The following is a 23,529-nucleotide window of genomic DNA, read 5'->3' as shown; positions in this document are numbered from 1 at the left end:
ACCAGGTAGCACCATTGGATTAAGAATTTTAAAGGTGCTTATCAATAATTAATCAACAAAATATTTTTTCATAATGGTGAGTTTCTAAAATCTTGAGCTGAAATCAACTTCAAAAGTGGATTCTGTAATGCCATAGGACTCCTATGATACAAAACGGAGTTGTAAAATCTAAAAAAACCTGACACCAACAAAATGTAGATTAACTGCAGAAATAGACAAAAGGCCGCAGAAGCAGATCAAAGAGAGAGCAGCTTGGCAATGTATGATGGAGCATTACCATAATGAATTTTGTGAGTAAGCAGTGTCCCTTAAATAATTCTTTTGATCTCCTAAGAAAGCATTTGCTATAATCAAGACAGAGTTTAACTAGCAAAAAAAATTTAGAAATAGATTTATCTAGGATTTAACTTTAATCCATTTCCAGTGCCTCCATAATGATTCATAGATTTCTAATGGGCCTTCCCTGAGTATCTAGTTTGGCCTCCCAAAATCTAGCCAAAAGAACTTCCCATAGCAATCCCTGACTTGTACTCCCCAGGAGTAACTTCCTCAAATTTCCTTTCAGGATTAAGAGTAAAAGTGAGAGACTAGTCAGACATTTCAATTTACGTCAAGTGCCTAGAGTGGAAAAATACCCAGCTCATCAAGTGGCTCAACTGAGAGCTAGCTCAAGGCTTCCTTATTGCACAAGATGAAAATGAACCCTTCCACCCCAGCAACAGGTGAACAGACTCAGGATGCACTTAGGAGGACAGTAAAATCAGAGATGGAAACCCTGGGGACCTATGCTTGTTTTTCCCATTGCCACTGTCTACCCAGGAGCTGGGCCAGCAAGTACTGGTGCCAGAAGAGCCCATCCCACCAACTCATGTCTCTCCATCTAATAGTAAAAGATAACCCCGTCCCCCAAATTTCTCTCTGCAAAAGCAGGAGCCAACAGCAGTGACAGCCATTGCTTTGTAGGGGACTGAAAACTAGGAAAATTGTGTAATTATAGTTGCTATAGGCTACTGCTGGCTGTGCCTCTTCCTCGACTTGGCCTTTTCCGGTCTGTGCCAGGCTTGCAGTGAGCAGGGAGAGCTATCATCCCTCCACAGCAGGACCATGAACAACTGGAGGGAATCTGCCTCCTTCTGTTCAGGTTTCCATCCAGACTAGTCTAGCAAGTATATAGGAATCATGGAGCAGGCGTTTGCTTGCCTCGTCATCCAGCTATGTGCTAGTGCCAGCCCCTGCAGAACACTGACAGGCCAGGCCATGCACGGACGGATCAAAGGCAGCTGTAGCTGTCATTACAGCTAACATAACGAAGACATGGTGCTAGTAATTGTTTGGAGCAGGAGTCCACTCTTCTGAGAAATTTGACTGCTGTTAAAGGGGCCTTGGTGGTTTCAAACAAGCAATTGAAATCTAAGGTGCTTGGATCTGCTAACAATTATCCTCAGAGCAGCCCTTGCTGCTGCCTTTCTCCATTCTGTCCATCACATGGCTGCCTCAGAGTGGAGCTACGTGGCAGGCTGCGCGCTCTGCAGGGCGGGAAGCCATTACGCCTTATTAACTTTGAGTGACTAAGCCCTTTGTGCAGCTGAATATAATTAAAACACATTTTCATTGCTAAGCTGTTAGACTGAGGAGGAGCTGGGCTCAGGCTTTTCTTTTTGTCGACCAGTCTACTGTGTTGTGAAAATGCACGGCTGAAGTTAAGAAAAATCTGAAATGATTAGTTGGCAGAATAACAATAGCAACACCATGTAAAAGACAAAAGCACTGTGACTATCCTTTGACTTAAGCCACACAGATATCTGATGCAAAAGACAGGGATCTTTCATGTCAAAAATAGAAGAAAATTACTCAAAATGTGGGGACAACTGTTTACACAAGCTCAGGCAAACCACTCGTCATACTAAATATGGCTGTTGACTTTTGTCCATTTTCCAGTCTTGACTTAAGCTACAGGAACAGCCAGAGCCATCTCAGATTGTTTAAGAGAGGCTTCAACAAGCTGGAAATCCCTTCCACCCTTGTGGGAATTCCTGCAAGGAACTGAGCAGGCTGAAATATGCCAAAAAACAATGTTTGGCATAAGTAAGTGACTGTGGCTGCTCCCGCTACAGTAATTTAAGACAGGCAGCAGCTGGGAAAGGCTGTTTCTCATGGTAACCCTTTCCATGTGTGTCCTCCACCCAGATGTAATGTCAGAGACCCTCCTCTCAAAGGAGCAGCTTTTAAGTTCTTAAGTGATATTTAACTCCAACAACATAACCCCTTTATCCTTATTATAAAGCAACCAGAAAAATAAGATACCACACCCCAAAGGCTCCAGGACTTTGAAGAGAAGAGTTAAAGCAGAGAAAGGAGACGCAACCTTGCTTTGCTCAGGAATCCTAAGAATTGTGCTACATTTTAACAGCATTGTTTGAAGTTGGAAAATGCAAAGCCACTCTGTGAGATTTTTATCTCCTCAATTCAAACAACAATGGTAAGAGAGATTCCACCATCTGAGTGAGCCTATGACCTGATTTTTGGCTGCTTCTCTGAGATACTTTTGAAATCATATGCTTTTAATTTCTGAAATGAAAAGTGTTTGGGAAAGGAAGTAGGTATGAAAAATATATCTGCATTCTGGGAGCTACACTTAGTAGAAAGGAATTATCTGTTTCTTATTTATATATACAAACACACAAAGAGTTGATGAAGGACTCTAGACTCTGGGAGGTTTACATAATGCAATGAGAAAAGCAGCCCCCATAAACGTACAGCACAGCTTGTCATGTACAGATTGACACCATTTGCCTGTTCCTGAAGAGGAGAAGCAATGGGATCTATAGCACGCTCCTTCATTCCCACTGAATTGTGGTCCTGGCACAAAGACTCTCCACAGCCTTTTTAGGCAGCCTTTGTTATTACACTAATCTAAAACATTTGGATCACATAGTTGAATGGCAGAGCTGCATCTGTTTAACACAATAAATGTTATTGTTTGATCAAGCATGGTCAGTATCAGCCCTGTATCTACTGCCCTGTATTTCTTGAAGGAAAGCTGCAGGAGAAAAGGGAAGAATACTCGTTTGAACAAAATGGCTTATTTTTACTGGTAGTTCCATTTCCAAACAGATCCTCCTCCATTATTCTGCAAATGTTCACACTAGTTGGTTTATAGCTAAAAAGCGTGAAATGTTCAAAATGCTCAAATATGGCTAATGTCTCTATGTGTATGCAGAGGTATTGTATTCACATAGCTCTTTGTGAATTTTGTGTTCAAGCAACAAATCGAAAAAAAGTCCTGGGGGTTCAGGAGGCCTACCATGAAACTTGAGCAGTAAAACACACAGGTACAACAGCTTGATTTCAAAGTAGAGCAGTGAACAATTAGCGAGAAATGCATTGGGTAACAACTCTTATAAGCCACTTCTGAAATAATTGCAAGTATGTTTACAAAACTCTGGGCATATTCAATGACAACTTTGAAAAGTGAGTATGAAGCTCAATTCATTAAATAAGTTAATTATTTCAAATAGTTCAACCATTTTCCTGTAAACCAGAATATGAAGGAAGCAGCCTTGCCTTGGAAGGCATTTCTGCACAGCGTGGCTTTTCTTTTACTGGTGAATGGCACCTTCTTGTTTATGTAGGCTGTGATGGATCCAGTGCTTTTCTCGCCCTTTGTTGTTTTTAATGTTATTAAAACAGAGAATTTAAACCCTCAGCAAAGCAACAAACAGAATGCTGCTCTCTTGTTTGTCAATATAATGAATAAAAAGGGCTTGTGTGGATCAGCTTTATTCACAAAAGACCACCAAGAGGACTCTTTGGACCACCCACTGACCCTGTGAAGCTGCTACACACCATCCTGGAGTTACCTGAACACTTCCAGCTGTACTGCCAGCTGCCCAGCACTACCGGCCATTTCCTCCGCAGTCTCTGGTTGCTGTCCCCTCAGAAGGGCATTAGCGGCCATTTCCTCAGCAGTTTCTAGTGGCCATCTTCTCAAAGGAGCAGTAGCGGCCATTTCCTCAGCAGTCTCTAGTGGCCATCCCCTCAGAGGGGCACTGGCGGCCATTTCCTCAGCAAGACAGCGCCAATCTCCTCAGAGGGCCCTGTTGCCTATCTCTTCAGAGGGTGCTGGCAGCCATTTCTTCATAAGGGCATTAACATCCATTTCCCAAGCAAGGTAGCACCCCTCTGAGCAGAGCCATGGCACCCATCTCCTCCGTAGGTGTTGGTGGCTGCCTCCTCAGCAAAATGCTGGTGCCCATCTCCCTAGCAGGGGCCCAGTGGCCCTGTGAGGTGCAGCCACCTGTTTCGATGCCAGGCACCTCCCAACAGCCCCTCTGGTAATTGGCTCAGGGGGCGCAGGCCTGTGTGCCTGCAGGGGCTTGAGGTGCACGGCTGCAGGCTGAAGTGAGCTCAAGGGAATGCACTGACTGCTCAGTACAATTCCTTCACTGCTCTTTACATGACAGTGATGGCACTGACCAGAAAAGTTTTGGCAGCCATGATATCTGTGCTGCGCCCAAGTGGAAGGAAAAGACTTCCACAACAGGGCTTTGCCCAACCAGAGGCATTACCCTTGGCCTCTCTGCAGGTTCTTGCCATCACCTGCAAGCTGCTACACAAAGAGATGTCGCTCATGTCGAAGTTCTGCAGCACGGTGGGAGGCCTGCAGTTTTGTACCCAAATGTGGCTTCATCCATTACATCCTTGTGCTATGAGCAGCCACCTGGGAAGGCACTGATGCTTCCTTGAAAGTGTTGTGGCTGACACGAGCCTCTTTCTGAGGAATCCCCAGATGAAAGGAAAAGGATAAAGTTGAAGGTGCCCAGAAGCCTGCAAGCCAGGTAGGTCTGTTACTGTCTTGTATCCTTCCTAGACCACTTGTGGTATCTCTGATGAGAAATGACAGAAATGCGTCTTACATGTAGCAGTGTAAATAATTTTGGAAGTCTTTTGAATGCGCAGACTTGAGAAAAACACTGTTTAAAACTTGCTGACTTATTCCAGAGTATGTGCCATTGTTTCTCATGGCAGTAAATATCACATCACAGTGAATAAGAGTTTGCGGGTTCAGGCCCTCTGCTCCACGTTCCCTCGCTGGGCTCTCAGGTGCAGACAGAGAATGGAAGAAGAGCTGTTGCAAATCAGAAAATTTGCAGTTCTGCTAGTTCAGGCCCATGCTCAGGCATCTTTGTGGGCTAGATTTTTAAAAAAAACCTTACAACTTCCTGAACACGTATAGATTTGGGAAGAGAATTATAATTAAATTGTTTTTATGTTTATTCAACAAACCACTCTAGGTGAACCAACCAGTATACATCCCTGCTTATTAGAAAACTGTACTAAACACATTTGTAATTTGTCTAATTTGAAAAGTTAAGGAAATGGAAATTGTGGTAATGAGAGAAATCTTGACTCATTTCTATTCAAGAAGCTTATTTTTTTCTAGTACTTTTATTTACATATTTACATTAGTGTATTGGGACATAATTTGTTTCCATTTATTGTTTAAAATCTCTTCTATCACAGACATGCCAGAACAGCCAGCTAAAAGCTAGCGCAGTGTAAACAGCCAGCAAGCTGCTCTCTCTGTTTCTCACCTGCACTGATCCCTTTTTTTGAATATAGACAACAGAGTTCCACCTTTTCACAGCCTGTTAAACTTCCTCAGTCTTTTGCACTAGCACAGGGTGATGCAAACTCAAATTCATTATTTTTAGGATTATTTAAATGGAAAACATAACTAAAAGCATACATCAAAATCTCCTGTGCATCTTCAGATTCGTATTTGCTGGCACTCTTTGCCTTTTACATTACTTCATTTCCCAAATCTAATCCATATATCCAAATTACTTCACGGAGTGCCTTGAAATACCTAGGAAGAGTTACATAGAAGGTGGGCATCTGTAGCGTTTACTAGTTAGCAGGAAATAACTGACTTCTAAATGGTTTCTGATCATATGTGTTAGATTGCTGTTGTGTGCTGTCTGTTGTGGGTTCATATGCCATATAATCAGCATGCTTTACAACCTATACAAGATTAATCATAAAGGCTTCATAAAACTTCATCACAATCATGGTAAGAAAAAATTATCTTTATGGGTGCCTGTTGTTTTTATTACCTACAGATTTTATAGTAACTGCTAGATCCAAGGTATAAAATTTAATTTATGTGTGTTCAAAAAGTTTAAATGCTGTCTGGAAAAACTGTACAGTCAGAACAGACACTGAAAATGCAAGGAGGAACATTATGAAGTATGCATCAGTGTATTGGCAACATTACTCAACACAAAAGATGAGTTGATAGTGTATTTCTCAGGAGTGGCTTTTTCATATTGTAGGTACTAGAAACAACCGTTTGGGTTTTGCAACTCAGGTTCGTTTACTTTTTCATTATGCATATCTTACCACTGCAGCAGATTATTTTCAGCAAATGTCATGGTTTTGTGAATTTCGGGTATTGGTATTCCACATCATAACATCATGTAGTGGACATACCTAGTTCTCAGAAGAGAAGGACTACTACAGTCCCCGTGGTACTTTGCTCCTTTGTTACCATTTTCCAGCCGGAGGGAAAAGATAGAAGCTCGCAGCATAAAAACTTGCAGATCACGAGACCTCGTCCCTTTTTCCGCCGTCTCTCGTCTTGGCAGCACCTCGCTCTCCAGCCATCTTATCGTCGGCAGTAGAGTAAGGCCTACCTTGATTTTGGAACATTCTCTCTCTCTGTATTGGATTTATCAGCTTAAATTGTAATTATATTGTATTATAGTGTGTTGTTTTGCATTCCGATATTTTATTTAGTAAATTAGTTTGTTTCTCCTCAGATTGTTGCCGCTGTTCTTTGCTCTCAGGGCCATCTCCTTACCCTTTTCCCCTTTCCCCTTTTCCCGGGATGTGGGCCCTTGGGTCCCCCGTCCCCTCTGCCACGGAATCGGGCCTAATGCCCGTAAACCGTTGACAGCAAAGAACTCTGCCTTGTACAAATGTCCTTCTGATACATTTAAACTACTGCTTTGCAAGCAGGATCTACTCGCTAGTATATTTCTTAGGAAAGGAATTGAAACCAGAGGTTCTGTGAAAGAACAGTATAGAGGAAGACCTCCTACGCTTCATGTTTTATTGTAATATAGAAAGATTTTTTGAATGGTTGTTTGTTTTATGTTGTTCGCAATATGAGCAGTATCAATCTTCCTGCTTTTGTATGACAGGAGATGGATAAGAAGTTTGGAGAGGGGGTCTCTCAGCTAAGAACTGTAGGAATGGAACTAACAAGTGCTTTATCAAGGGGTTTGTCCTGGTGTGTTGTTGGCTACTGGAGTTGGACAAAATTCACAGTGATATAGTTTGTGTTCTTACCTACAATACAGGAGAAAGGTCTGAAAAAAATATTTGCTATCTTTAAAGAGTATCCCTACCTCCAATAACAGGTTTTTTTGATAGGTTAAATTTTTGACAGTGTCGTCCCAGAAAAATTGTAAGATTACTGAAGTTATTGAAGTCATCACAGAATAAAACCCACAAGACTGAAAACTGGGTAGTGAGTAGATGCTGAGGTTTACCTTCAATCTGTTTGGAACTATCTGACATTTGATTTTTTCTTGTAAAGAAAACACTGACATTTAGTGCTTAAGTACAGGTACAACAGTTAACGAACTGCAAGGCTTTCTACAAAACTAAAGGAGACCAGAGCTGCCAGCCCTGGTGTTCCCCATTACAGGTTTTTAGAACTTCATATACAAAAAAAACAACAACAACAACAACAACAACAAAAAAACAACACCAGCAACAGTGCAGAAACATAGCTTTTAAAAATCATGCCTGCGTCTCTTGTAAGTCACCATTCACTGTTGTTTAAGTGTTGATTACACTTGTTTAAATGTCAGCATAACCACACTTCTTTTCTACACAAATCTTTCAAGATAAACAAAGATCAGAAATCTTCCAAACAGATATCAGATTTTGGAGAATTTCAAGTGGTCATCATTTAAAAAAAGGAGCATGGTATAGAAAAGGAGCGGTATTCCCAGTAATATCTTTGAAGGTGAATACAGAAGATCTTTTAATAATCCCTCCAGTATCAACCCTTTCTTTGCTAACCAAAAATTTTTGTATTCAATCAATTCCACCTCCACATGATGAGTTGGACATTTCTATCCATCCATGTTTATCACCAGGAGATTTGATTCTGGGCAAGTTGACAGAAATACACCATGGCAGCAGCATCTTCAAATTATGAATGGTAGAGGATTTCTGGGTAAACATCAGTTTTTCCAGATTGCTACTGCCTGAAAGCTTTAGAAGCTATGGTCACAATTTGTGTCTACACTCGTAAATCTTGTGAATGTTTACCAGCAAAAATGTAGCTAGCACCATTGCTAGTTCTAGTAGCTCTGCTAGGGCAGGCCAGAACCTAGGCTTGACAATCTGAGTAATGCTTAAATGCTGGCAACTGTACACCTTAATACTGATGCCTTCTTACATCGTTAGGCCAACAGAGTATATACCAGTAGTGCCAAAAAAGTTTTTCAGAGCATTAGAGATACTATGCTACTGATAGAAAATAGGCGTTAAGTAGCCTGCTTTAAGACTGTCAAGCTGGCAATCCAGCTCCATCTGGATCCTGAATGGTTTTCCATCATCGTATAACAGTATAAGGTTCATTTGCCATCTGGCTCCTGAATCAACTGCTGTCACACAGGCAGCACCCAGCTGGTCCAGGGTCAGGTTTAATTTGTTATTTGGTATATCTCCATTTTTAGGTGCTCCGTTTGAGTAATTTTCCTTGCTGATAGCTTATCAAAAGTGGTCACAAGCACTTCTGGTTAATAGCATACTGGGAAACTTCAGCAAACTCTCTAATGGTACTCACTGGAATTGTTGCAATGACCATTAGGAAAGCTGGAGCAGGTACAGTTACAGTAGCTAGGCCTAGGATGTCTGCATGAAGTGAGTTCACAGGCTTTTTTGGAACTCAAACATCTTTGTGTTTTTCTTACTGGTTTTAGATGATGGCACGTGGAGCAAGAAATACTAAACTGAAAAAAAGGCTATATGCATTACACTTAGGTCCCAAATGTTCAAGTACTGAAAACTAATCATTGCTTTTGAAAATTTTTACCAATTTGCTTTAGTATTCTGGCCATCATCTAATCCTTTCAGAGTGCCAGTCATTTATCCTTCTCCCCGAGCTTTCTCCTGTATATCTATGGTTCAAAGTTATAATGAAGGTGACTCATTCAATGAGTCTCCTTGCCCAAAGGAAACTGTGATGTGGAGCGGTACTTTGCCATAAGCACTCTGGGAACAAGCACAAGTACTAAAAAAGCCATTCGTTGTGGAGCTCTCCAGCTACCAGAACACTTCATTTCTCATTTTTCATTCTTATTTCTTTTAAAGCCATTTGTAGTGGAGCTGCAGTCTGAAGTGGAAGAGCTCACCTTAGCTGTAAAGCTTCATTGCAAGGCAGCAAATTGTACTGTATCAGAATATCAACCTTATCTAAGATTCATGGAATGAATTATACGTATTGCATTGCCTTAAAAATGAAACCTGGTGAAGTATTACTGTAACTTAAAAATCTAAGTGGATTTGTACAGGGAGATTTAAAATTTAAACCTGTTTAAAAATTGAACTGATTGGGAAAAGAATTTTGAGAAATGAAATTCAATACGTAAAGAAAAGAGAGCCCCAAACTAATTTTGTCATAAGAACTAACCATAAAGAAAGGTATTTGCTGGGCTACTTCCATCTAGGAAAGTACACAAAATCGCAGTCACCTGAATATGTTAATATCCCTTAGTGGGAACTTATCCTTGAATTAGGAATTCAAGGAAATACAAGGTAATTTACCCTGCAGAATGATAGCAGTGACATTCTGTGCAGTGTGGATTTTGCTAACTTTATTTTATTGATTTATTTTGGTCTGACAAAAGAAAACAATTACTACTGGTAACTGATGCATGCCTTTTTGTATGTATTTTTAAAAGCACAAGCCATAGTGGTGACTCGTTCAGCCTCACAGTTACTGATGTCTGTTCTCAGATGAAGTGGTGTTTTAGCCCAGAACCTCCAGCAATCATTACTTCTTGCAACAGCAAAAGGGACACTTTGAGAGGAAAGTGTCAGACTCTATCTTTCATCTACTAATTAGGTGATATATCAAAGAACATATTGACAAGAATTTCTTTTTTCTTATTAATACAGTGCTGCAAGAGTCTAATTTTACCTCTTCCTCTGTGAATGTTTGAGGGTTTTATGGGTACCATTTGCTTGCCTAAAAATGATGACCATCTTGCTCTTCACATATCAACATGATTTGTTTTTGGTAAGGATGGTGGTTTAGATAGCAGAACAGGGAGATTTGACCAAACACTGTCTCAAAAATGCACTTGTATTAGTGAGATCATTCTGAAACTGATCTGAGATCAGGCATCAGTTTTAATCTCTGCATTACTCAGTATGCTTCATACATCATATGTCCTCTAAACAAATATGCAATAAAGCAGGCTAGTGAAGCTAACCAGACAGATGGCTGAAATCCTACATGTGAGATGGATTGGTAAATGGATAGGTAAGGACACGGATGGGTGTTTCAAAAGGCAGAGAAAAGGGTAGCTGATTACAAAGCTAGATAGAAAATGGAAGGTATTATAAAAAGAAATATGGGATAATATAAACAGAGCCCCTAATCCAGTTGACTGTAAATCCCTTTTTCTTAATTGGTTTAGAAACTGTGGGCTGTAATGTGAGACAGAGGGCTCTCAGCTGCTCTTCTTTGCTGCCTAGAATCACATTAAGAGGGAAACAATAGCAGAGCTGACAGCTCCTTGTCTGTAGGGGCACTTGGAGCTAATCTGCTATTGAGACTAATACAATTATATGGGATTATAGGATTGCTACTGATACACAGATTAGGGAACTCCCAGAGGGAGTTGCATTTTGGGGTATTTCAAAAGGGGAAAATATACAAGGGCCCCAATTATTCAGAAGTCAAAAATGAAAGCTACAAAGAGACATTTGGATTTGTTGCGTTCCCAGCTCACTTGTACTCATGCATAAGTACTTCCACCCAGTAGCAGAATAATATATTGTTTATTCCATATGCAGTACTGTGGTGCTGTCCTGAGCAATCTGAGTTCAGAGAGAAAAATGCTTGTTTCATACAGGCTCTCCTGCAAGAGTACCACTTCAATGCAGTAATTCAAAATGGAGGCAAAATTTAGATCTACATTTCATATAGCAGCTGGCTGTCCTTGCTTTCTGCCTCCCTGTGCATACGCAACATATAAAGACAGTGGCTCTGAAATGGAATGATGTAAAATTCTCTTCGGTGAGTTTTACATACCCATAAATACCACAGTAGTGAGCCCTGTACTTACTTCCTTTTGCAGATTTATTCTGTACTCCCAGAAAAATGAACACATAGCTATGTTAACAGAGACCACTATGAATATATGTTCTGTAGACATTGACCTGAGACATCTCCTTCCACACCTTCTGGGTACCTCAAGCTTTTTGTGAACTATACTCATAACAGCACCAATAAGGTATGTAAATGCTAATGTCTTCATTTAAAAGCCTATTAACCAACTCACCTCAAGTCACGTAAAAAATCTGTTAGTGTAGCTAATCAACTGTAGCTATCCCAAGTCTCAAGTCACTGGGCCTTACTTTCACATAAGCCTTTAAGTTCATATATTTCATACGTGTTCTTTTTCCCTAGCTAGTTAACAGCAAAATGTAAGCATGCTATTCCCATTACTCCTATTCCCAAATCCAGCTCAACCAGCTGCAGTGCTGCTTAATAGTATTTGCTTATGCGACAACAGAAAGCAGAGATCTTCATCAAAGCTTCCCACTTCCTACTCTATGTTTATTCCAGCCACCTAATAAGAGATATTCTCATTTTCTGAGATCTAGAGTGAGAAGAAAAGCAGAAATGTGGAAATGAACTATGATTATTTCATAGCAATTATTCATGACAAAGCTGGGAATAAAATTTAATATGCAGCAAAGCCCAGTACTCAATGAACCACTCTGTTGTAATTCCAACCTTGCAGTTATTAGTTGCGGTGAAGGAGAATAGAATCTTGAATAGACCATGTGATATTGTCTTCCTTGGTGGTGCCTAAGGGTCAGTTTCAAGAAGTGGCCTCCCATTGTCCAGTATCATCCTTTTTCACAAAAAAAGAGGCAGTTCTTCCTTCTGAGCTGAACTGCATATACTGAGCACTGTATTATGGATGGCTCTGTAGCCTCTACAACCCTGAAGTTTTGCATGAGGAACAGACCTGAACTACTTTGCTAGAGGGAGCATGCTGCTTGCCAGTATTAGTGGTCATCTGAGAAACATCCAGCTACTGCAAACAGCAGGAAGAGTAGTCAGGAAATGGTTCTGAGAAACAGTTCAGTGATAGAGGAGGAAACGAGACAAATTCCTTAAACTGAATTTAATTCTAATCACGCTTCCTGTGTGAATAAATCAAGGGCTCTGTACATCCCATAGACCTTCTCCCATGTTCACAAGAGGTTGGCGAGATGAAAAATTGGCTTTTCTGTGATGATTCTATAATTGTTAGTTGATGATCTCACTATTGACTTGACTCACAAGGAAAACTGTTTCCCCTTACTGAACTGCTGATGTTTGGCCCAATTACTGCCCCAATTACTGCCCCATCTTCTGTTCTTCTGTTCACGTTGTTTTTTTTTCTTTGAGTTTTTCCCTCTGATATGCATTTCTCTCTTTGTAACAACTCTCAGCCACTAAAATTAATCAGTCCCCACTGAGTCTAATACAGCCTTGTAGAGCTAGAAAACTAACACCTTAAAGTACTGAATGCAGAGGGAATTTCAGCGGAAACACTGGGTAGGCTGCCTGCCCATTCAGAAAAAGCTTTTGTGCCAATTATTTTGTCTTATCCTTTTTTGATATCTACACTGTTTGATTAAGTACAAAATATTACCTCTCCCTATGGATTCAGGCTTACAAACATAGTATATTTATAACATTTCTTTCCCCCTTTTTAGCTGCCAGGGAGTGATAATTTATTTGGGAAAGCTCAGGTTCTGAAAGAGAACTTTCTAGGTGATAGCCATCCAAGCTTATTCAGCAGACCACAAGTCTGAACCCCCAAATTAGATGAAATAGAGATTAGCTGCAGTTGGCAGTAAGTTTTTTTTTTTTTCTTTTTGAGTATTGAATTTTAAAAAGGAGATTATGTGCAAATAGAGAATCTGAGGCTGCCAGCCCCCTAGACATGTGATCTAACTTAAAGAGAAAAGCTTTGTGTTTGGACTATCAGACCTGTGCATGCAAGTTCGTGTGTGTTTTTGCACATGTGTGAGAGCAACGCATACAGCTTCCCATCTGGCTGGGTGCTGGGGACAGAATGAGAGAGGCGCAGGTGCAGCAGTGAATGTAAAAGGTGGTTAATGTGCTGTATGGAATGGAAGTGTTACATGAAGCACTTTAAAGTGGGACAAGTGACAAAGTGTCTTGTTTTTCTGGGTAAAAAGCATCTTGTTAGCGTTTGAAGTAGATGAGAAGACAATAGAGCTTACTGAATTTTTGTGAGGGAAATTACAATCTGGAAGGACTGAAAGAGGAAAGTGAGGGGAAAGTCTGAAGTCAGAGAAAGCCGGCTGACATGCAGAGGGCTGCTGGTGCAGACTCTGAAAAAAGGATGGCCTAGAAATTAGGCCATCAGTTATAGGTGTATGTGAATCCTGGATGGGTGCCACAGGCCTGTTTACTTATACACCACAGTTTTTGCTGGTGCTTAAAAGATTACCAGCAGATATGGGAGAACTTCACCCCTGGAGCCGTACAAGGTGGTAGGCACAGTGCCTCTCTCCTAGTGAAAGGCCATGAGGAGCCATGCTGTAACTCTATTGGTATCAACAAAACGGAGCCCACAGCAAGCACTGTGCAAGAGCAAGCAGCTTTGGTTTCACCCCTTCCCACAGGACCTGGAGTAGCAATGAATGCTGCAGACAGCAATGACCTTCAAAATACGTTGACGACATATTTTGGGCAGATGAGATGGATTTATCTTCAATTAGCAAAGTTGTGTTTTCAGTTGGCGTACAGAGAGATGAATATACCAGTGCATCCTTTACAGCACATCTGTGCATCACCTGCAATAAGTAATTCCATGTATCCACATATTGGCCCGGGCACTCCTGGGGGATCCACTACAAAGCTGAACACAGCTGTACGTGGAGGAATATATGTCGGAGTCAGAAAACAAATGAGCTTGAAGTAGGACAGGGCAAGTTAGATTACTGTATACCTAAGCAAGAGATGGCAGATGTATGCAATGGAGGGAAGGTGACTCAGTGGCATTTCTTTTTGAGTGCTCTATTGTACAGCTTCTAACTGCACTGCAAATTGAACGGAATTGTATGTGTAAGGAATCAGCAGCTACATTTTTTCACAGGGACAGACGGGTTTCTTGGATATTTAACTACGGCTGCTAGCCAGTTGCTAGCAAAAATAGTTGTTGCACTTTTGGCTTACATATTTACATGGAGATCAAAAATGATGACTTATTGTTCAGACATTACTGAAGACATACATATACAGTCCAAGAGTGGGCAAAAATACCACTTTGCTGCGGGATCTATATACATTGCATACATCTATATACCCAGCCCTTTGTATATTTAACTCTCAGAGATTGCTTTGGGATCTTAAACACTGAAGATGTATTAAGGAATGTTCCCCAAATATTTCACAGAACAATATATCTGGCAGGAAGAATCACCACAGTTGGGTACGTTTTGAAGTTCTGCAATCATGCAGACATGTCCAGTACTACAACACAGCAGTTCAGGACAAAAAGTAAAGGCTATTGTAAGCAAATGAAATGATGGGGATGAAGTTCGGTTGGCATAGAGCAATATTCCAAATTGCATCCTTATTACATCCTGTCCCACATCAACTTGTTCATATTTCCAAATTGTTCCTTTATGGATTCTGCTCCACAACACAGATGAATCAATGTTGTCTAGGTAGCCTATTCTTTCCCTTCTGTCATTCCTTAACCTTCTAGTAAAGCCATGTTACACCTCCCCTCTTGGTCATGTCAACTTTCCCTGGCTTAAAGTTAGGAAATTGCCTCTAGAAGTCTCATTGTGGTTCTTGAGATTTGAGCAAAGGGCATGGAAGCTGTGTGCTTTGTGTGCTAAAGTACAAATTGACTGCTATCTCCTGTGCTCTTGGCTCAGAGATATTTAAGTCCCCTTTGCGATGGCACTACTGGTGCCAGAGCCTTAATGTTAAAGACACGAGAATTCTGTCACTAAATCAAAGATCCCATCCAAGACAGGAAATGAAGAATAAATGGGAGGGCTGTTCCCCAGACCCTGGCTTTGCCAGCCTCCATTTCAGTGACTGTGCAAGCCATAACCATGAATGATGGATCAGGCCTATTCAGGCTTTCAAAAGTGGAGACATTCCTGTGTGTTGATCTCGTATTTATGTTAGGATATACAACTGTCTTCACGTTGCCCAAGAGAGGGAAAGAAAGAGATGAAGAAAAAAAAAGCTTCTACTATCTACCCACCCAAGAGCTGGGGCAAAGAGCAAGTGAGGGAGTATGCGAGCAATGTCTATCTGAAGATCATATTTTGTTTTACAGCAGTACGGCAATAGATTTGCTTTAAAAAAATGCATGTTCAATTTTTACACTTGCATGGTTTTAAACAGTATTAACAAGATTAATTCAGACCCTTTACAACATAGAATGAAAGAGTATTTAGAAACTTCTAAAGCTGCACACTGTGAAACTAACAGTCTGTAACTGCTTTGTTAAACTATAAAACTTTTCAAGCTAACATAATGGATTCATGGATAGCAAGGTCTGGATGGATGGATCATTATGCTCATCAGCTCTGACCTCCTGCATATGACACAGTCCAGAGCATGTCACCCAGTGATACCACCATCAAGCCCAATAATTTATAGCTCAACCATGCCATCTCTTTTAGAAAGAAGGACATAGAATCTTGATTTAAAGACTCTAGGCGATTAATTTACCACATCCCTATGCCATCTGTTCCAGTGGTTAATTATCTTCAGCTAAATGTGTATCTTATTTGCAGAATGATCTTTTTGACTTTAGTTTTTTATCTGCCTCTCTGTGTGGACATGATAGCACATAATGCTTTGATATTTCCCACACGTTAGGACTGAAATGTGATACCTTGACTGGAAATTTCAGGTTTGGAATTTTGTTTTGATTTCTCTTGTTGAAACCTTAATACAAAGACTTTTAAGGCATTGGCACAATACACTGTAGTGTTTCATTTTGGAGCAATTTCAATGACTCAGTGTTAGTGGCACATAGTATTCCAGATTTTGAGGAGTAAAAATATTATGTGCACTTCATCTGTTTGTTTTAAGTGGTTTTTCCTAATGAAGGCTGTACAGTGCTGAAGTATGGAAGCAGGAGTTTGATGTAGTGGCAAAAATAAGGAGTGCGGAGAGTCCTAATTCTTCTACCGTGGTCCCACTTCTGTTGCTGCAGTTTGATTTGTGAGCCCTGAGAATTCATCTCACTTAATTGTAAATAGTTATGGGGACTGTGTTGCAAAGTATACAGAGATTTTTGGAGCTGGGCTGGCTGAACCACATTAAAAAACAGCACGTGCTTTATTTAGAAATCCTTTGAAAGCTCAGTAACAACAAAGAAAGTCTTTTATACCATTCTGAAAGGTATTTTATCTACCGATATATAAATATATATCGGTGTATATATATAAATACAGACTCATCCCTTTTGTACCTGCTGTGTGCAGTTGTAAAATCTAATTTTGATGCTGGCATTGTTTTATTGCTTACCCTCAGTTATTGTTATTGCCCTGTCCTCTTTATAACCTTATTCTATATCTCATTTATTTCTATATCTATTTATTTCAATAGTCCCACTGTCTGTTAAGGCCAGAACTCCATTCGTTCTCTAGTATTGGTCTTTTGCTGTTTTTCCTTCAAATACTTTTCCACTAAGTACTTTTAATTTTCTAGCTGAATCTAAGTTCCTGGAGGATGATCATTTAAAACAACTTTTTTTCCTTCAGAAATACTGTTAGCTCTATGATGTGCAGCCTTAAATCCTTAGTCTGTATTTCTGGCAATACAAAATTCAACCTCTTTTCTCTTACCAAGGAATTAAATAAGGCTCTATCAGATTACCGACTTCCTAGCAGATACAATAATCTGAATACTAACAGTGTTTCATATCTGGTATATCTGGTATTCTCCTTGACTAACCCTCTCTCTTCCCTGTGCCACCAAGGTATTCAGATTTATCAGCAGTCTTCATCTTTCTTGGTAAAGAAACCCAGCATTCCTCATTCTGCGTCTCGCTTTCTTTCCTTGGGCTGAATAACTTAGCCTTACATGCAGAGTAGAAAACCTATAGTTAACTAAAACATCTTCTCCCTTTATTCCTCCACACTTTCATGGGTGCCCTGCCACATCTACAAAGCTATCCAGACTCCTAGCCAGGCTACTCTCCCAACTGGCATGTGAGTTTCCCTGCAGAAATTCTCCCAGCTGCCCTTTCTGACCTATCAACAGACAGAGCTCCACAGGGGGATATTACCTACATTACCGTAAATTTAGTCCTTACAACCTATTTTTCACTGACTGCTCTACTTAAGGTCTAGCGTATGCTTTTGTGGGAGGTAGCAGCCCTCTTCTCATTTTCTCTTTGTATGCACTGGTGCAGCTTTGCCTCTGTAGTTCAAATTCACACTCTTGCTTACTGCCTGATTACTTCCTTGTACAGATAAGGTCATGGTGACAGGATCAGCTATGCAATGATAATAAAGGCTTTGTCCCTTTCTTCACTGAGACCTCCAGGAGGTAGAAATAAGGACCAGTGCCTGCTTCCACTGCCAGACAGTGCTGTGCTATCCCTTCTGTTTGTGAATCAATTAACACTGAATTCTCACAGGGTATCATAGGCAGACAGAAAACCAGAATTTAGGGAGTTAATTAACACCACTGCTCTCTTTCAACAGTCATGGAATGCTCCTAGATCTCTTTCAATCAGAAGAGCTAATTAAGAGAATCCTTTTCTGGGTTCCGCTAAAACCAAAGAGCCAAAGACCAGTCAGGTAGCTTTAGAGAGATGCTCCCAAGCTGACAGAAAGAAGTGTTTGTTAGAAAAAGAGTTTCAAACAACCACCAAATTATTACAGGAGTATAAATACAAATGGAGACACTTCAAGGAGGTCCACCAAATTCTTCTTGATTTTAATTCTCTTCTCCTTTGAAGTGCTATAATCCCAAACTTCATTTCCCTGACCTCAGTTTCTCTCAAAGCAGCTGACATGTATTGGATACAAGCCATCTTAGCTTAATCAAGTTAACTAGAGATAATGACCACACTGAGCCATAGAGATTATCTCGTAGGGAGGCAGTTTTGCTAAGTCATGAAATAAGTAAGAGATATAAATAGTAAGATTTTCTTCTCTGTTCTACCTCTGTTTTACTCTTGATGGATAATGTATTCCCAAGATACATCAGGCATTGTGATCTTCAGCAATACTTGTTCTTACTTTGTTCAGTCAATAAGAAAAAGTGAAAATGCTGTTTCTCTCTCTATACAAAACAGCATGAAAAAGCACTTCCCTTGAAAGATCTGCTTACTCAACTAAGGTTGGCAACTCCTAGCTCAGATGCATTTGAGAGGGCTAGAAACCTAACGATAGGGAAGTGTATTGTGAATCTGACAAGGAGTGATGCTGCAAAGCAGGATTATCTGCAGCAGAGTTAGTGACAAATGAAGTAATTTTGTAGTAGCAGTATTAGAGTGGTCAGCAAGGGCTCAGTCCTGAGATGTGCAGGAATACTGGCAACACAGGTGACCCTTTTAGTCTGCACCCTGCTGTCCCACAGCAGCAGACTTGGCACTGGATGCAGAGCAATGGTCCTCTTATCAGAGAGGAGCAGAAGTAGCTCAAAACTGCTGCTGTACTTCTGTCTTGCACTGAATTCTGCCAGACATGCAAAAGTCAGGCCATGATATCTGGCCCTTACGTTGCACTCAGAACAAAATTTCTTCTGATCCATATTAAATTTGTGCCTTTTTATTTCATCAAGAGCTGACTTGCACTTAGGCCATGGGATGGAATGGAATTCATTATCTCTTGTCTCTTCTCTATTACTTTGCACTTTTCGAATTAAGTAATCATATTCTTTTTTAACTTCATCTGGCACAGATTCCCTCATTCCTTCATGCTGTGTCTAATAGTTTTCCTACGCTCTTGTCTGGCTTGCTTTTTGCAATGGCCATTTAGAAATGAAGCAACCAATACTGAATGCAGTAGCTTAGTTGGAGCTATAACATCAGTCAATGTAATCCTGCTTTAATACATTCCATTTTGCTATTATTCTCTTTCATACAATCTGGTTTTACCACCTTTGCACACTGTGGTAATGTTTTCGTTGAAATCTTTTTTTCTAAAAGAGGTTGCAGCTGAGTAAAACATAATCCCTGCATGTATGTACATAATGGGTGTAGTTTAAGTAGTTCTTTCCAAAATGTATTGTTTTGCACTTCACAATGCTAATTTCTCCAACCTCATACCAGCAACTTACCCTGAAACTCGGGACATCCAAGAAATCTCTGATAGCTTTCTCCAACTTCTTATTCCTTTCCTTTTCCTCCACATTTAGCAAAATTTGTTATCAGTGATTTCTCCAACATAGAATTTCCAGTCCCCCCTCAGTCTTGGCTTACAACCAGGCTATATTAGTAAGAGGTCAAGAAGATTATGGTCCAATTGGAAGAGTTCCAGAGTAGGGTGGTAAGAAGAAGCAGAGAGGTAGAAAACATAGGCTTAGGGGAAAAATGAAGTTGTTCAGTAAACAGAAAAACAAACTGACAGGATCCAAGGTGACAGATAAAAACAGATAGAAGGCAAAAAAAAAAGGGTAGGTGGGACAAGCAGTAAAGGCTCAACTTGAAGCAAGGAGAAGTTAAATGCATGAATATCACTTTCTAACAGTAGGAATGGTGGAGCAGTGGGATGGCTTGAATACAGAGATCTGGCAATCTCCATTGTTCCTCAGTAACAGGCAAGGCAGGCAGGGGAGATTAGGCTGAGCAGACCCCACTCTGATCATGAGTACCTGAGAACTGTTTTCTGTGATTTTATGAAAGACAGCTCCATGGCATGTGCATAGCATCATTTTGCCTTGCTCACAGATGATGTAATGTAGACTCTAGCCTTTACACACAGCCTTACTGTTGCTGATGATCAATCAGTGGTAAGAACTGCAGAAAGTGATAATGAAACAAGTAGAAAAAAAAAACCTGATGTTGCTCAGGGGTGCCCCACCAAATGAGTACAAAAAGCTGTGTGTATCACAGTGGCATCACTAATCTATGGCTCCAGTAGAGCATATATTGTCCCAGGGAGGGTTGTTTATGACTCTTGTTCACCTTCCTTTCTCTATCTTCTGTCAGCCTGTTTGCATTGCAGGGTGAGGGCAGTCTGGCTGAATATTTCTGCAGCACTAACTGTAACAAGGACTATCTCAATTCAGGCTGCTAAGAGTTACCATAACACAATCAACAGGCACGGGCAGAAGTCACTAGCACCAAGAGTTATTACTGAGTATCTCTGACAAAAATAACATTGCCTCTGTGTCACAGTAGTATCTATAAATATAGAAGTATATTTAAGTACCTTCTCCAATGCAAAGCAACTCATGCTTTACGGTAAATGCATGTACTTATTGCATACCATATTTTTACATATGATTTATTTATATGTGAAAATATATATAAAGTGTGTGCATATATATAAGTAAAAACATAGATCTTCCGAGGGAAAAAGTATAGTCAGTAAAATGACTGACAATAACAGCAGGAATCATCGAGATTAATGATTTAGTCTGGGTGGCAGTCACGTACACTGAAATCAAAGCCCTAGAAACAGAAATATCCTGATACAGTTCTGCTTTTAACCAAAATTTAAGGCTGATTCTACCAGGAAATGACTAATATAGGGCAGATAGCTATTTGTAGATACTAAGAAAGTTCTTCTAAATCTGCAGCTCAGCCTGTATCGTGATATTTCAGCCCCAACTTGAAGCGTGCATTGCAGGAAGTGATAAAATCTTGCTTCAGTGCCCATAAGTGAAATCTAATAATTGCTTTAGAAGCAAATTGTCCGTCGTCCAGCCTCAAGGCCTCCCTAATTCTATGTCACCAGCCACATACCAACTGTCTCCACCTCGCAGGTGCAGACCACATTGAGGATCTCACTACTGTGATGAGCACTGTTGAGCCTGTGCTAGAGCCACGTACCCATGTTACCATGCTTCAGCTATTCCAAAGTAACCACCTGTCTGCAAGATCTCATCATTTAGTAATTGGAGTGCAATTTGAGGTCACATACTCTACTCTGAGAAAAGGAGTAACTTGGCTAGGGATGTGAAAAATAACAAGAAGGGGTTCTACAGGTACATAGGCAGGAGGAGACAGGTCAAGGAGAGTGTTCCCCCTCTGATAAATGAGGATGGAGAAGTGGCTTCCTCAGACATGGAAAAAGCTGAGGTGCTCAATAAGTGCTTTGCCTCGGTCTTCACTGGTGGTCAGGCTCCTCACGTCTGCCAGGACCCTGAACCTCGAGGTGTGGATGAGAGGAGCGGATTCTGTCCCACTGTAACAGTGGAACAAGTCTGAGACTTCCTCATGAAACTGAATGTATGGAAGTCCATGGGCCATCCTAGGGTTCTGAGAGAGATGGCTGATGTGGTTGTCGAGCCACTCTCCGTCATATTCGAAAAATCATGGCCGTCTGGTGAAGTCCCTGGTGACTGGAGAAAGGGAAACATTACTCCCATTTTTAAGAAAGGGAGAAAGGATGACCCAGAGACCTACAGGCTGGTGAACCTCACCTCTATGCCTGGGAAGATCATGGAGCAGATCTTCCTAGCAGCTATGTTAAGGCACATACGAGACAAAGAGGTGATCCAAGACAGCCAACATGGCTTCACCAAGGGCAGATTTTGCCTGACCAATCTGGTGGCCTTCTATGATGGAGTGATGGCATTGGTGGATGGGAGAAAGGTGATGGATGTTATCTACCTGGAATTCTCCAAAGCCTTTGACAGGGTCCCTCACCACATCCTTCTCTCCAAATTGGAGAGGTATGGATTTGAAGGATGGACTGTTTGGTGGATTAAGAACTGGTTGGCTGGTCACAGCCAAAGGGTTGTGAGTAATGGTTCTGTGTCAGGGTGGAGGCCGGTCACAAGCAGTGTCCCCCAAGGCTCAGTCTTGGGGCCGATGCTCTTCAACATCTTCATCAATGACATAGACGATGGAATCGAGTGCACCCTCAGCAAGTTTGCAGATGACACCAAGCTGAGCGGTGCAGTTGATACACTGGAAGGAAGGGAAGCCATCCAGAGGGACCTGGACAGGCTGGAGAAGTGGGCCCATGAGAACCTAATGAGGTTTAACAAGGCCAAATGCAGGGTGCTGCACTTGGGCTGGGGCAATCCCAGGTATTTATACAAACTGGGGGAAGAACTCCTTGAGAGCAGCCCTTCAGAGAGGGATTAGAGGGTCCTGGTGGACAAGAAGCTGGACATGAGCCAGCAGTGTGAGCTGGCAGCCTGGAAGGCCGACTATGTTCTGGGCTGCATTAAAAAAGGAGTCAGCCTCCCAACCCAGGCCATTCTATGATTCTATACCTGAGCTGAACCATAAGGGAACAAAATGTTGCCTGAGAACCCTTGTGGTGGAGCAGCTGACCTGAGGTAATCTGATGCACATGAAGCACTGAGCCTAAGGAATCTATTGTTGGAGAAACCCTGTGAGTGCAGACATTGAGCAGACTAGCACAGAGCTGAAGGAAACATTGCTACTGAAAATAATCATGACCAAATACATGCTTGAGCTTCATAGCTTACTGGGATCTATTAGTTGTCCAAGATGTCTTCCAAGGCATGTGGGCCCTGACAACACCTGACCCCTCTCCACCCCATGAGGAAATTTGCTTACAGCTCCTCATGTAAGGGTGGAAAAACAGTATTGATAGAGCAAAAGAAAATGTTCTAATCACCATGCAGAATTTCTTCTCTAATAATTCATGTCTTACTGCAGAATCCTAAATCAAATCCTACTAATTTGAGATTCTCTGTCTACTAGATGCAATATTGCTGACAATCACAGCAAAATCAGTTTGTATGGGTGTAATTCAGGAGTTAAGTGTTTTTAATATCTCCATGGTCTTTCTGACAAGATTACAAATTGGGGGAAAAAAAATGATAATACAACACATTTTCTTTACTACCTACTCTCCTCTCCTCTAAAAAAATAACCAAAAGAAAGGTATCACATGGGCGATAACCCACTTAATGAAACAGAAGCAATTCCTTTAGTGCTAGGTTCAATTAACAATAAGCACACACAGACACTCCCTGCTGTGCAAATCCTATCCAAAAATATGGATGTTTCAGGATTTTCTTGACAGGCAAACCAGACAAACTATTATTCTTAGTCC

This window comes from Numida meleagris, chromosome 5, assembly GCF_002078875.1.
Source record: "Numida meleagris isolate 19003 breed g44 Domestic line chromosome 5, NumMel1.0, whole genome shotgun sequence".
In the NCBI taxonomy this organism is placed as follows: Eukaryota; Metazoa; Chordata; class Aves; order Galliformes; family Numididae; genus Numida; species Numida meleagris.
This window is presented reverse-complemented; position numbering follows the sequence as displayed.